We start from the raw sequence: 14434 nt of genomic DNA, 5'->3' as shown, positions 1-14434 counted from the left end.
CGCTGGGATTACAGGCACGAGCCACCACTCCCAGCCCTGAGACAGGGTAATTTATAAAAGAGATTTATTTGCCTCACAGTTCTGCATGCTGTACAAGCATCTGCTAGGCTTCTCGTGAAGCCTCAGGAAGCTTTTACTCCTGGCGGGAGGCAAAGAGGGAGGAGGCGTGTTGCATGGTGAGAGAGGAAGCAAGAGAGGGGAGGCATCAGGCTCTTTTAAACAACTAGCTCTCCTGTGAACTCATAGAAAACTCACTCATTGAATCACTTGAACCAGGGAGGTGGAGGATGCAGTGAGCCGAGATCGTGCCACTGCACTCCAGCCTGAGCTGTGAGTGAGACTCTGTCTCAAAAACAAAAAGAAAAAAGAAAAAGAAAAAAAGAAAAAATAAGAAAACTCACTCATTACCATGGGGAGGGCACTAATCCATTCATGAGGGGTCCCCCACCATGACCCAAACACCTCACACTATAGGTCCCACCTTCAGCATTGGGGATCACATTTCAACACGAGACGTGGATGGGACAAGTATCCAAACTATGTCAGAGGCCTCCCCCTCCCTCTCATCAGAGTCTTCTGTCCTCAGTTCAGGTGCATGCTGGCCTCCATGCCTGGCTTCCTAGAAAATCATCTTGGCCCCAAGGGGTTGGGCAGGGTCACTAGGCTGAGGGTTGGGCCCTATCTCTCCTAGTCCCAGCCTAGGTCTCCATCACTGATTTTGCTTGCTGTGTTCTCTCCACACCCGCTCCCTGCAGCCCAGGGGTCAGTCTGGGTGCAGGCCTGGGTAGAAGTCCAGGAGCAGATTCTGCTCCCCAGCTCATACCTCCTGTGCACCATGGCAACCAAAATGCACCAGCATGGCCAGGAGCACTGGCTTGTCCCTGTAATCCCAGTGTTTTGGGAGGCTGAGGTGGAAAGCGCTTGAGACCAGCCTGGGCAACATAGCGAGACCTTGTCTCTACAAAAAATAAAACTAGGCATGGTGGCATGCGCCTATAGTCCCAGCTGCTCAGGAGGCTGAGGTGGGAAGATGGCATGAACCCAGGAGGTCAAGGCTACAGTGAGCTATGATTGAGCCACCGCACTCCAGCCTGGGCAACAGAGCAAGACCCTGTCTCTAAAACAAGAAACAAAGTGCACCAGTGTGTGGATACCAGCTTCTCCTGGTGTGTGGACCTGACCTCACTACTCGGCCCCATTGGTGAGTGGGAGACTGCCTCCTGTCTTCCAGAACATTCCCGACACCACACCTGTGACCCTCCTGCATTCTCCGGTGGGCTTTGTGAGAGGGCCTGTCACCTACCTCTCTGGCTGCCCTAAGACCTAGCTCAAACCTTCCCTGTCCCTAAGAACCTTTTCCTGAAGAGTCTTTCCCTGAGCCACAGGCCCCCTCATTTCAGAGCTTTTGGTGGAGTGAGTACAAGGATCGACTCTCTGCTACCAGCCTGGGAGGAATTGTTCCCAGGGTTGGGTCTCTGGATGGCATATGAGGGTCTAGACCAGGACCCAGATGCCTCTAACCTGAAGGGCAGGCCCTTGGCCGCCCTGGCTTCACAGGTCCCCTCATCTAGCCTGACCTTCCGGGACAGGCCTGACCCCTGCATCCTTTGGTCTTGGTCCCTCCTGGGAACTCTGGTTACCCTGGCTTACCTACTTTGACTCCAGAGGTAATGCTGACATTCCCCATGAGACAGAGTTACAACTGAGACTAACGTAGGGGTACCTGGCTGAGGGTCACCATGGCCATACAGAGCTCAGATCCTGGCCCTGTTCAACCTCCGCCTCCTGAGTTCAAGTGATTCTCCTGCCTCAGACTCCTGAGTAGCTGGGACTACAGCGCATGCCACTACGCCTGGCTAATTTTTTGTAGTTTTAGTAGAGATGGGGTTTCACCGTGTTAGCTAGGATGGTCTCAATCTCCTGACCTCGTGATCCACCCGTCTCAGCCTTTCAGTGTTGAGATTACAGGCGTGAGCCACCGTGCCTGGCCTCCCCAACACCCTTCTAGCTCTGGTGCCCTGCAGGGTCTACCTTGGAGCACCTGGAGCCCAAGAAGCTGCCCCCCACATTTGTGATCCCAGGAACCCACTCCCTGATCATGAAGAATGCAGATCCAAACCCACTGAGGTGCCTGAAGGAGCAGGGTCAGCCTCTGCCTCCCACGGCCTCTCTGATGGGGAGGATGTTATCCCAGCAGCGAGAGCTGGGAGCAGAATTGGGAAGATGGGGGTTTTCTCTCTGGGTAGCTCTGGGCACCAGGGTGGAGCCTCTTAACCTGGCCCTTCCCCTGTGGCTCTCCTTGGCCCCAGGCAAAGAAAGGGACAGAGTGGGACCTGGGTTCTTTCTCATGCAGCTGCAGCTCCCCCTCCCCCCTACCCCTTCCCCAAGGTGATAAAGAACCTGACATGGTGTGCCCCATAGAAGAGTTCTATTTCCTTCTGGTGAGGGATGGGAACCAGCTTGGGGCAGGAGGGATGAGGGGGCAGGGGGCTCTCCCAGCCCTGCCTCACATTTGAAGGATGATATCTGGGCGGCAGCATGGTTTAGGCTAGACAAGGTGGCCCCTAGGTTTATAGCCTCGCCTTGGGCAGGATGCTGCCATGCCACCTTTTCTTCTGCACATCCTGACCTGGCACCCTACCTAGTTAAAGGTCCTCAGGCCTCCTGCCCCCTGGGCATTGCCCACACTCCTTTGCCCAGAGACAGCTGTTCTTGTCCTGGACTAATCTTCAGAGATTCTTGTCTAGCCCACAGCTTTGCTGGACATCGCAGGCTGGGCCAGACCCCCTGCCCAGCACTAACATCTCTTTGTGAGTCTCAACCAAACTGAGCTGCAGCTCCACGGTCAGGGTAGGTGCTTACTTAATTGATGTGACCCAGGACAGGGGGGTTTATTGATGGTGTCACATCTGCTTAAGTTCTTGGCCTGTATTATCTCTTTGGGGCACGATACCCCTCTGTCCCATGCTTAGGTGCCCACATGTGGCCACAGTGCCTTTCCTACCACCATCCCTACTTGAGGCTGGTGTCCAGGCACCTGTGGCTCCTGGCAGAAGGCTGAGTGCAGAGCCAGGCCTGGGCAGATGTTCCACAGGAGCTGCAGGAACTGACAGCCCTGACCACCCAGCCCGTGGCCATCCATTCCCCTTCACCGTGGCTGACCCCTCATCCACCATCCTTCCAGGGGCCAGGTCTGGGCCCAAGCTGACTTTTGCCTGCCCCTGGTCCCCCTCGTGTTGTTGGCTGAGCTTGATGGTCTTGCCTGTTTCCTTGATTATTCTCAATAAGAGGTTTATAGAACCACGTGGGGACATCACATCTCCTGTCTACCAGGTCCTCACCAGAGACAGGACTGCCTTTGCCCAGGCCTGGGATCCTCAGGGGTCACACTGTCCTGTTAGGACCTAGCTTCAGCGGCTTCAATCTGGGCAATGGCCTGATGGGCGGTTGCCCCTTCTCTGCTTGGGGGAGGCAGGAGAGGAAGGTCAGGCAGGAGATCTGCTTCCTGCCCACCTGAGGCTGGTTGGAAGCAGGGCGCCCACCTGTGCCTGTCTCACCTTGCTGCAGGTGCGTTGGAGGCCGAACCCCTCTCCTGATCTCCTGCACGTGCAGATTCCAGGTTTCCAGTGGGTGTTGGGGTGGGCTCCAGTGCTCTCCTGGCCCTAGGGAACCCTGGGCTCCATGAGGCCTTGGCCTAGCCAGTTTCCCACACTGTCACCTCCCCAAACATGGGGCTGCATGCTCTGTGCCCTGGGTGGGACATTGGAAGAAGTTCCACCTTCCAGGTTTGGATCACAGTAAAGCCTCTGCCATGGGGATGTGCTGGCTGAGACAGATGGGGTTGAACCAGCCCTGTCACGTTGGCCCTGGGCAAGTCACCTGTGCCTTGCTTCCCTTTCCCCAGCAGCCAGATGGGGATAATAGCACCTATTTCACCCGTACTCAAGTGGTCACTTGTTAGCAGGAACTGAGTCCCGGAGGAGGTGCAGGCGGAGCCAGCAAGGTAGCACTGCAGCTGGACCTGGGTCTGAGTCCCTGCTCCTGGCTGTGAGATGATTCTCTCCCTCTGTTTATTCATCTGAAGGATAGGGCTGTGCTGTTCTGGGGTTGCTGTGACAATTGAACTGGCCCTGTGAGTTGGTGGTGGCCTCCTGAGATGGTTTGAGGTGAGCTGGAGGTGTGTCTTGAATGCCCCCTCACCCCCGTGGGGAAGACCCACTTAGGGAAGACTCACGTGTCTGTATGGAGGAATACAGGTTCCCTGCCCCTCAGCTGTCCTCTGTCCCTTCCCAGCCCCCTCTACTGTCCTGCAGGCTCTGGCGGTGGCCATCCAGCTTGGTGGCCATCTGGCTGGTCCACTCTTCCAGGTGAACCCTCTCTCCTCACATGGTGCAGGTCCCATTGCGCCACCTCCAGACAGGCATGCTAGCCCCCAGAGCTGCCCTTCCCTGCTACCCAGCCCCCACCCTGAAGTATGTGCCACCTCCCTAAGGCCCGCTGTGTTCACCAACTGTGTTTGAACTCTGTCTCTGTGCAAGGCCTCATAAAAGCCTGAAACAGCCTGGCTTGTAGTGGGCCAGACCAAAACTTGAAGACAAAGTGACAGAGTGAAGACAGAGAGACCACCTAGTCAGCCTCAGCCCCAGGGCTGTGTCTATGCTGGTCCTGGCTCCAGTGAGCCAGTCGTCTCCTGAGACGCCTGTAAGTGCTCCTGTGGTGATGGAGGTGGCTGGAGAGAACAGGCTGCCATAACCCTCCCTCCCTGAGAAGGCCCACTGGGGAATATTTTAGGCTTCAGGGCACCCCGGGGAGCATCTTCCAGGGACCCCTCCTGCACCCTGCCGCGCCCTGGCTCTCTAGTGAGAAATTGCAGTTGCTTGGACAGTGGGGCTGACCCAGGACAAGTGCATCTATTAGGCTGGTCTTCGGGGTGCTGGGGTGGGGGCAGGCATGCTTCAGGGATAGGAAGGAGAGGCCTGTGTGTTCCAGAAGTACAGAGGAACCTTGTGCCGGCCGTAGTCAATCCTGATGTGATGATCTGTCCACCAACCCTCTTTGATGTCTTGGTGCTGGCTGCTGTGTTTGGCCAGGTAAGCTCATGGTCTGGGCTCCTGGGGTCCCCTCACTGGGCCTGCCCACTGCCTGCAGGTAGGGGAGCCTTCAGGCCAGTACTACCCTTGGCTCCCCCTTCCAGGTCATGGGTTCAAAGACCATTCCTGGGTTCCACCACTGCCAAGCGTCAATGGGCACAGGAGCTGCTGGGGCTTTCTGGGTTAAGAACCTTGCCTATCCCTGTGTCCCCCCCTGCAGTAGGGGGGCTGCAGGGGTCGGCCTCAGTCTCTGCCCTGGGAGCCTGCTTTACCTTGGCCTGCGCCCCACACCTGCCCTGGAAGACCCCTCACACCCAGTGACTCTGATCCACTGTAGAGCAGCCAGGGCCCCGTTGCTCACACCCTCTGGCCTGAGGCTGACTGGCTCTGTGGCTGGGTTCAGGGAGTCAGGGAGGGGGATGGGCCTTGCCCTCAGCAGCCCCCATTCCCACTCCGACCCCTTTTCAGTCTTCCTCCTCTTGTGGGCTCTACCCTGGGGCCCTCCCAGCTCCTCACACCAGATGACTGTCTAAGTATCTAGAAATCAATATTTTAAATACCAGCTTTGGATTGCTTCCTGACTTTTCCATACCCCCAAAGGGCCATCGTTTCTCTTAGGACTGACAATCCCTCCAGCCCTACTGGGCCAGACTAGGCAGGCATAAGGGTGCCCTGTCCCAGCCCTCTTTGGAGTGGGCTTCTGTCCCCTTCCTGCTGCCTGGAAGCAGGACCACACTTTGGTGGCAGGAGGGGCAGCAGAGACTGTGGACCCCCGAGCTGTACCTAAGTCCTCTGTGTGGTCTAGCTGTATTGGCCATCATTTACCACTCTGTAAAGAAGACCGATACCTGTGGCATGGAGGGTGGGAGGCTGGTGTGAGTGCCAAGCACTTGGAGCAGGGCCCCGAGTGAGCATGGATGTGGGAGCAGGGGTGTTCCTCAACTTCATACACCTTGGGGATGGGAGCGGGGCTCCCTGTGTGGGTTGACAAGGCATTGCTTTCCCCCACCCCACCTCTGTCCCAGCCCTGCAAGTCCAGTCCTTGGGGGTGTAGGAGGGAAGAAGTCCCTGGCTGTGTGACCTTGGGCTGATCCCTGACCCTCTCTGGCTCTGAGTTCCTGGGAAAGTCAGTGGTGTTGGAACTGGGGGACCTAAGGCAGGTAATCTCTTCCAGCCTCCTGCCCTCAACCCCAGACAGTGCTTCAGGGTTGAGGCACTGTCTGTAGAAGCCGTGGGGCATGGTGAAGGTGGGGAGAGGAGAGGTTTGGAGTTTGGGTTTCAGCAGAGGTATCAGCAGCATGAGGTGTTACCAGTGTGTAGAGGAAAGGGAGTGAAGGCCAGGAGTGAGGAATGAGTCTGAGTGCATCCAGGATGGTGCTGCGTCTCCTCCCACATCCACCTGGCCCTGGTCAAGGGAGAATAAAGGCCATGAGACAAAGGGGAAACTGAACTGGGTCCATACATGTCCTTCCAGGACATGGAGGTGCCACTGTCTGGCTCTCATGCAGTGGGAAGTGGGGGAGGGAAGATTCTCTCCCCACACCTCCTGTTCTCTGTCCCAGGTCTCCTGGCGCCCTGTGCACCTAAGTTCAGTCTCTGTCATCCCCCAGGCATCATTTCTAGGGTTGGTGGGAGGCAGCTGGGAACAGGCTAGGGGTAGGTGGGGCCTGCTTGGGGGAGTCTGCTTGACTGCCTGAGCCACTTCCCACAGTAGTGGGGAGCTTTTCTGGCACATGGACTGCACCACCAAGGCACTGCCGACAGTAGCCCCCGGGGAGTGTTTGCAGAAGGCCCTGGCAGGGGTGGTGATGGATCCTACCCAGAACAAAAGTAGGGTGGGGGGGTCAGGGAGAACCACTTACCTGTCTGGAGAGGGTCCTCTGTACTGACTGTGCGTGTCTACACTCCCAGGCTGAACACCCCATGGGAGGCCCTCCACTTTAGCACCTTGACAAGAAAGGCAGTGTCACTGGTATTAGACCCAGCTCCCTGACCCCAAACCCTGCAGTCCCAGCTGGAGGGTGAGGAGATGCTGGGCTTGGGTGGGGGAATCAGGGGTGTAAAGGGTCCTGCTCACCCCTCAGCTTGGCTCAAGGGCTCAAGGCATCAAAGGCTCAGCCTGCCCCTCAGGAAGGAGTCTGGGCCCAGCCAGACACTAGGACAAGGGCAAATGTGATGAGCAGGAGGTCTAGAATGAGAAGAGCCACAGCATAGCCAGGGATGGAGGCATCCGGCAGGTTGGGGCTAGGAGTGCCTAGAGCAGACCAAGAAGGCTATGGCCAGGCGGGGGTCCTGCCTCCCAGACTTCTGAGAAGGGAGAATCTGGGCCCAGAAGTTGCTGCGGGACCAGGGAGCTGGGGCTAGGAGCATCTTGGAGGGCTCCATGAGGAAGGGAGGCAGGTTTCAGATTAGGGCATGTGGAGGCAGCGAGCCCAAGGGATGAGGCCAATGGACAGACAGAGGGAGCCTGCAGAGGGAAGGAGTTACTGACCGAGGTCTGGGATGACCATCTCTACCAAAAGGCCCTCTGCCTCCCCCAGGGTGTGCAGATGCGCAGACCCTGACACACACAGTCCCACAAAAGAGCCTGAGCTGGTGCCGCTCTGAAGAAGGTGGCACCCACTCTGGTGGTCAGTGGGTCCAGCCTGGTGGGAGGATTATTACAGACTTCAGGGAGCTGGGCAGCCTGGGGGGGCCTAAAGGCGGTCATCTCTTCCAGCCTCCTGCCCTCAACCCCAGAACCCAGGTCTGAGCCCTGGGTCACCCAGGACCACCCTGGACCCACTGGAATTCCTCCACCACCACTTGGTCAAAGTTCGGCAGAGGTCTGAGGATGAAGGTCAGCTGGGAGTCAGGAGAGGATGAGGAGGGTCATAGCTCTACCAAAGCCTTGTCCAGTCATCCCCCATCTTCCCGAGGCCTCTTCCCCGACCCCCCGACTTCACCCATCCGGTCAGCTCCCCTGAAGTGCCCAGAACTCAGGACTGGTTTTGTCCTCCAAGGCCTTGGTGTAGGGCTGGCCCAGGATCTGCAGCCAAACTTCATACAGCACCAGCTCCGCCTTCTCCCCTAGAGAGATGGGGGTGGAGGTGGCATCAGCCTGCACTCCCTCTCCTGGAAGCCCTGGGGTGCGACATGCACCCAAGCTCTAATGCTCCATCCGGGGGTCAGCCGCCGCTGGTCTAACAGTCAAATTTCTTGCTGCCTGTTTTTATGTGGCCCACGAGCAAAGAATGGCTTTTATATGTTTAAATGGTAGAAAACATGGAAAGTAGAATAGTATCTTGTGACACATGAGAAGTACATGACATGCAAACTTCCACATCCATAAAGAAAGTTTTCTGGGAATGTGGCCACGCTCAATTGTTGACATCTTGCCTAGGGCTGATTTCTTGCTACAGGGGAGGGTTTGAGTAGGTGGTGACTAAAAGCCAGTGGTCTGCAGAGCGTTAAAGAGTTTCCTTCTGGCCCTTTACGGAAAATGCTTGCTAACCCCTGCACTGATCCATCTAATGGAATACGCTGCTCACTCCGAGAGTTGATCCCAGTAGGAAATGTTGCTGGTAATTTAATAGATGCTGCTTTTATGTTTTATTTTGTCCAAATTCACTCCCTGGGAGGAGGTCGTGTTGGGGCTTGTGGCCATCAAAGGTGAAGCCTGTTTAAGAGGATGTGTGCGGAGCTCTACCGTCTGCTAAGAGGGTTGTGATGGGCCCTCCGTGTTAAGGAATGAAAAGGGAATGCTGCCTGTCTGCCGGGAGCTGGCTTTCTGGGGAGCAGAAGAGATAGTGGTTCGGGCCTGTGGAGGTGGAGGTCCAAACCAATCTGGTCTCTGGGGTGGCCGGCAGGGAGACTACTAGCTGTGTAGGAGTGGGTGTGAGGGCAGAGCCTGAAGGAGGGCACCCCGACCACACTCCCAGGAGGCTGCGGTGGTGGGGGTGGGGCAGTACTGTAGCAGGACCAGCGCCTTCTGTGGCTGAGGGGTCTTTGGAGAGCAGCTTCAGGCTGTATGTGGCTGGAGGGGACTGATTTGCCCAGCGCTCTCCTAACTTGGGCGTGGACCAGCTCTCCCTGTTTGGATGGCACGAGCTGGGAGAAATCATCCTATCAGGAGGCCCCAAGAGGGGATATGGGCTTCTTACAGCCCCAGTACTGGGACAGAGCTGAGGGTTTTTGCCCCTGACTTGGTGGGACAGATCTTGTCATGCATATGAGGACTCAGTGAGGTCCTGGGCAATCAGGGAGGTGATGGAACCCTCTCATGCCTCTGATCTTCACTGCTTCTGGCCTCTGTCCAGCTCCTTGCTAAAGCTCTATGCCCCATTCCTCTCTATGGACCCAGCAGATGAGCAAGTATTGTCTGAAGGAAATTCTGCCCATTCTCTAGAAGGGGAACACTGAGGTTTAGAGAGGGGAAGAGCCTGCTGGCCCAGAGACACACAGGGATCGCAGCCCTACTAAAAATATACAAATTAGCTAGTGTGGTGGCACATGCTTGTAATTCCAGCTACTAGGGTGGCTGAGGCATGATGATCACTTGAACCCAAGAGGCAGAAGTTGCAGTGAGCCATGATCTCACCACTGCACTCCAGCCTGTGCAACAGAGCGTGACCCTGTTTCAAAAAAAAGTTAAAAACCATTTGTCCAGTATATACTTTTTCAAAATATATACTCAAACATAGAAAAGTCTAGAAATGTAATCAATGTTAATTTCAGGAAAGAATTCTAAGATGACTTGTTTTGGTTATCTGCATTTTTTTTTCTTTTATTTTTTGGAGATAGGGTCTTGTTCTGTCACCCAGGCTGGAGTGCAGTGACATGATCAGGGATCACTGCAGCCTTGACCTCACAGGCTTAAGCCATCCTCCCACCTCAGTCTCCTGAGTAGCTGGTACTAAAGGCACATGCCACCATACCGGGCTAATTTTTGGATTCTTGTATTTTTTGCAAAGATGGGGTTTTGCTATGTTGCTCAAGCTGGTCTTAAGTGATCCGCCCACCTCGGCCTCCCAGAGTGCTGGGATTACAAGTGTGAACCATGTGTGCCAGGCCTGTTTTCTTTTCTATAATGACCATGACCATGGATTTCATGCACCAACATTTTTCTAACAATAATATTTACAAAGTGTACTATGATAAATGTTCAGAGAAAAAGAATACAAAATTGTAAAAATCATACATAACTAGTTTTTTTTTTTTTTTTTTTTTAAAGGAAGAAAGAAACAAAGTAGATTGTCCAGGAAGATAGTTACTTCCACTTTGTATTTCTCTGGTGAACTCATTGGGAACTCTAAAAAGTTCCAGGAGTAAAGTAACGGGTCAGAGTACCCCGGCTTTAACTTCTGGCTCAGAGAATCCTAACAACTTACATTGTCACCAGCAAGGTGTTTGACTACCTGAGCCACTCTCACCTTAAAGCAATTCTCATCTGACATTAGCTGCTCAGCTTTCTGCTGATACATTGACTCCAGGAGGCTCCTTGAGTTCTGTGTGTTTGGCCGACCTCTGGTGGCCCCATTATTATTTTCTGCCAGGTAAAGGTCAGTCACCTGCTCACAGATCTCATCACTCATGATATGCTGCAGCTGGAATCAAACAAAGGCAAGCTGTTGGTGAACACAGAAAACATTTCTCCATTATGTAGTTCAACGCTTCTTTGATCCAGTCATTCAACTAAAAAAAGGCTTTGGTTTCTTTTGGCTAGCAATTTTAGAAAATTAATCATACAAACCACTGTATCATTTTCTTGGAGAATAATCAAGCCAAGATTTTCAACCATATCAGTGGTCCATTGTAAAATTTTCATATCTATTTAAAATCAAAACCATAGAAAATTCAGGTTAATGTACTTTTGTTGTTGTTTTGTTGCACCCAGGCTGGAGTGCAGTGCGTGATGGCTCACCACAACCTCTGACTCCTTGGTTCAAGTGATTCTCCTGCTTCAGCCTCCTGAGTAGCTGGAATTACAGGCACGCACCACCATGCCCAGCTAATTTTTGTATTTTTAGTAGAGACAGGGTTTCACCATGCTGGCCAAGATGGTCTCGATCTCCTGACCTTAAGATCTGCCCGTCTCGACCTCCCAAAGTGCTGGAATTATAGGTGTGAGCCACAGTGCCCAGCCTAATGTACTGTTTATTTAAAATTCTAAGGATCTTTAAATAATTTTCCATAGGTCATATTTTTATTGCATTTTAAAATCATTTTCAATTTGCTTTCACACATATTCTCCCTCATTTGATCCTCACAACTGCCCTGGGAAGCAGGTTGGAGAGAGTGTTGGGGCCGGTTAGGAGACAGATTTACACAATGCATAAGAAAGCTCACTGTGAGCTGGGTGAGAAAGGGAGCCTTGGAGAATCACGAATGCAGTATCTATGTCTATATTCCCAGCCCAACAACAAAGCCTGAAATTCATTAGGTATTTAAGAAATAGCTGCTGAGTTATTACCTATGGGCGCTCAGCTGAAGAAGCAGGATTGGGACTAACAGTCAAGCTTCCTGATTCCTAGCTCAATACTTTTCCAAACACACCACCTATTTTTCTATATCTGATAGAAAGTATAGTGCTTAAGATGTACATAATGTGAACTCACTTTCAATACAGGCCAATCATGATTGACTATCAGTAGCTTTTGTGACACTTAGTAAACTAGAAAGTTGAACCTTTCAGAGTTCCCATTCTCATGTCATATGCTGTTTCTGTTTTGAAATAAAAATCCTTCCAAATGAAACTGTATCCATCAAAATGACAGAGAAGTGAAAATAGACGCAAGAAGAAAGTAAAACAGTAATTTCAACATCGATTTGTCTATTTTGCTTTAGTAGCATAACCTCCAAGCCATTCTATTTTTAGGAAGATACATTCTTTTTGAAGTGTTAGAAACCATGATAACTATTCTTAACTTTAAGTCCTAAATGACCAGTATGTATATTAGTAGATAACTGGACACAGCAAGGTCAGAAGGGTGACTGAGTGTGACAGAAAGGGCAGTATCTCCAGCAACTGCAGATGGCTAAATGATAATGGGTCCAGATAATAGATTCTGATACAACCATTCAAATAATGCTTATGAGTACTTGATAACATAGGGAAAAGCTTAAGATACAGTGTTTTAGAGAGAAAAAAGGGAAGGTGGAAAAAATAGATGGAAAGCATGGCTTCAATCGTGCATACAGATGCTTCCACTTTATACTTTTTTTTCTTTTCTTTTCTTTTTTTTTTTTTTGAGACAGGGTCTCACTCTGTCAGCCAGGTGGGAGTGCAGTGGCATCATGATCTCGGCTCACTACAGCCTCTACTTCCTGGGCTCAAGCAATGCTCCCACCCCAGCCTCCTAAGTGCCTGGGACTACAGGTATGTGCCACCATACCCAGCTGATTTTTTGTATTTTTAGTAGAGATGGAGTTTTTCCATGTTTCCCAGTCTGGTCCCAAACTTCTGAGCTCAAGTGATCTACCTGCCTCGGCCTCCTAAAGTGCTGGGATTATAGGTGTGAGCCACTGCCTCTACTTTATACTTTCTTGTTGAAGTAGACTGTATTACTGATGCCCCACCCACACTCTCTTTTTAGATATCTGGCCCCTCCTTGAGTCTCTGGAAAGGGCAGCACTACAAATCTAGGGACAACTAGGGAACTCCCACCCCCACTGCTAGGCAGATCAGATTCTCTCTACTGCTCATTGGAAATGACACAGAGTGTTCGATAGTTTTTTTGCAGAGGAGCATCTGTATGGAAACGTCCAGTAACACTGGGACCAGGGGTACTGCCAGAGCAAGCCAAAGCCTCAGAGGCTGGAGGAGCCCGGAGCACATGCCGAATGTTCATCCGCAGAGCAGAGCACAAGCATGGAGCAGAAGTCCAGAGTGAAGTCCTGCAGGAGAGGAAAATCACCTCCCACCCCAGGCCTTCCATGGTGTGGTCCTATTTTGAGTTCTGTACTTAGATGTCTGTGAGGTTGCCAATTGTATTCTTAATACAAATCCCACTTAAGTCAGCCTAGAATAGGTTAAGATAAATGTAATGACTTGACTTGGCTGGAGTGCAGTGGCATGATCATGGCTCACTGTAGCCTCAACTCCCTGGGGTCAGGTGATCCTTCCCCTTAAGCCTTCCGAGTAGCTGGGACTACAGGCATGAGCCACCACACCCAGCTAATTTTTTGTATTTTTCTCATAAAAATATTTTTTCAGAAGAAATCTTATATATAATACATTGAAAATCACGGATTGCTTTTTCTTTGTCTTTTTTCTTCTGTGAATGTGTCGGTGTTTGAGTCTCACAGGATATGGGCTGTTTGAAAACTATTTCATTATCTTCATCATCATTCATTTCAGCCACTTCAGATTTTCATCTCTCCAGAAACGTTGATGTACCAACCAATGTGGGGCCCTGGGTATCCACAGTCTTCTCAGGAGTACCTAAAACCTTTTTCTTCTTCTTCTTTTTTTTTCTTTTACTTCTTCTTACATAAAACCTGGCCTTTGGTAGATGTCTGATGATTTGTTTTTGAAATCCTTTCCATTTTCTGTAAAATCAAAGAAGGAACATCATAATCATTTCCTTCTTAAGCTAATTTCTTCCCGAGTAATCCTTCTTTCCTTTTTAAATCACTCCTCCATCTGTAGCTTTTGTGTAAGTGCTGGTTCTGATTATACGTGTCACTGATGGATATGATGGTTGCTTAAATGGAATATTCCACGTCTTGAAAGTAGTTTCTTTCTGTCTTTTCAGAGTGGCATAAAATGACTCTCCAAGAGTCTTTCATCACCAAACAGTAGTTGTCATTGTGTTCAGCACTACTCTGGCACCATCCCTAAACTCAAACTCCACAAATGCATAGCCTTTGCTATTTTCCAGTCTATTATTTCTGACAGTCTCTGAACCTTGAAACCGTGCCACACTGGGAGGATAAGAAGGATCTGGGTTGCGTACAGTAGTTAAGTGGGTGGGCACATACATTTCCCGAGAAAGTTGTTCTTGTTTTGTTTTATTGTTTTGTTTGTTTGTTTTGAGATGAGTTTCACTCTTGTTGCCCAGGCTGGAGTGCGATGGCAATGATCTTTGACTGCACTGCAAACTCTACCTCCGTGTTCAGGATTCTCCTGCCTCAGCTTCTACGTAGTCTGGATTACCTACGCCATGCACCACACCTGGCTATTTTTTGTATTTTGTAGAGGTGGGGTCTTCTGCATGTTTGGTCAGGCTGAATCTAGAACTCCTGGGACTCAAGCATCTTCCTGACTGTGGACTCCCCAAGTGCTGCATTATAGGCACGATCCACTGCTGCAGCCTTGACTACTTTGAATGTATGTTGTAACATCCAGTCATCGTGACTCTGGA

General features: G+C 51.5%; 1 pseudogene; it reads right to left on the bottom strand.

Moving 5' to 3' along the window:
* Nucleotides 1-8043: 8043 nt before the first annotated feature.
* LOC104663451 overlaps nucleotides 8044-14434 on the bottom strand; it is a 12334-nt pseudogene continuing 5943 nt past the window's right edge.

The sequence above is a fragment of the Rhinopithecus roxellana genome, chromosome 5 (genome assembly GCF_007565055.1).
Source record: "Rhinopithecus roxellana isolate Shanxi Qingling chromosome 5, ASM756505v1, whole genome shotgun sequence".
Taxonomy (NCBI): Eukaryota; Metazoa; Chordata; class Mammalia; order Primates; family Cercopithecidae; genus Rhinopithecus; species Rhinopithecus roxellana.
The sequence above is the reverse complement of the archived record's forward strand: the minus strand, read 5'-3'. Positions and strand labels throughout refer to the sequence as shown.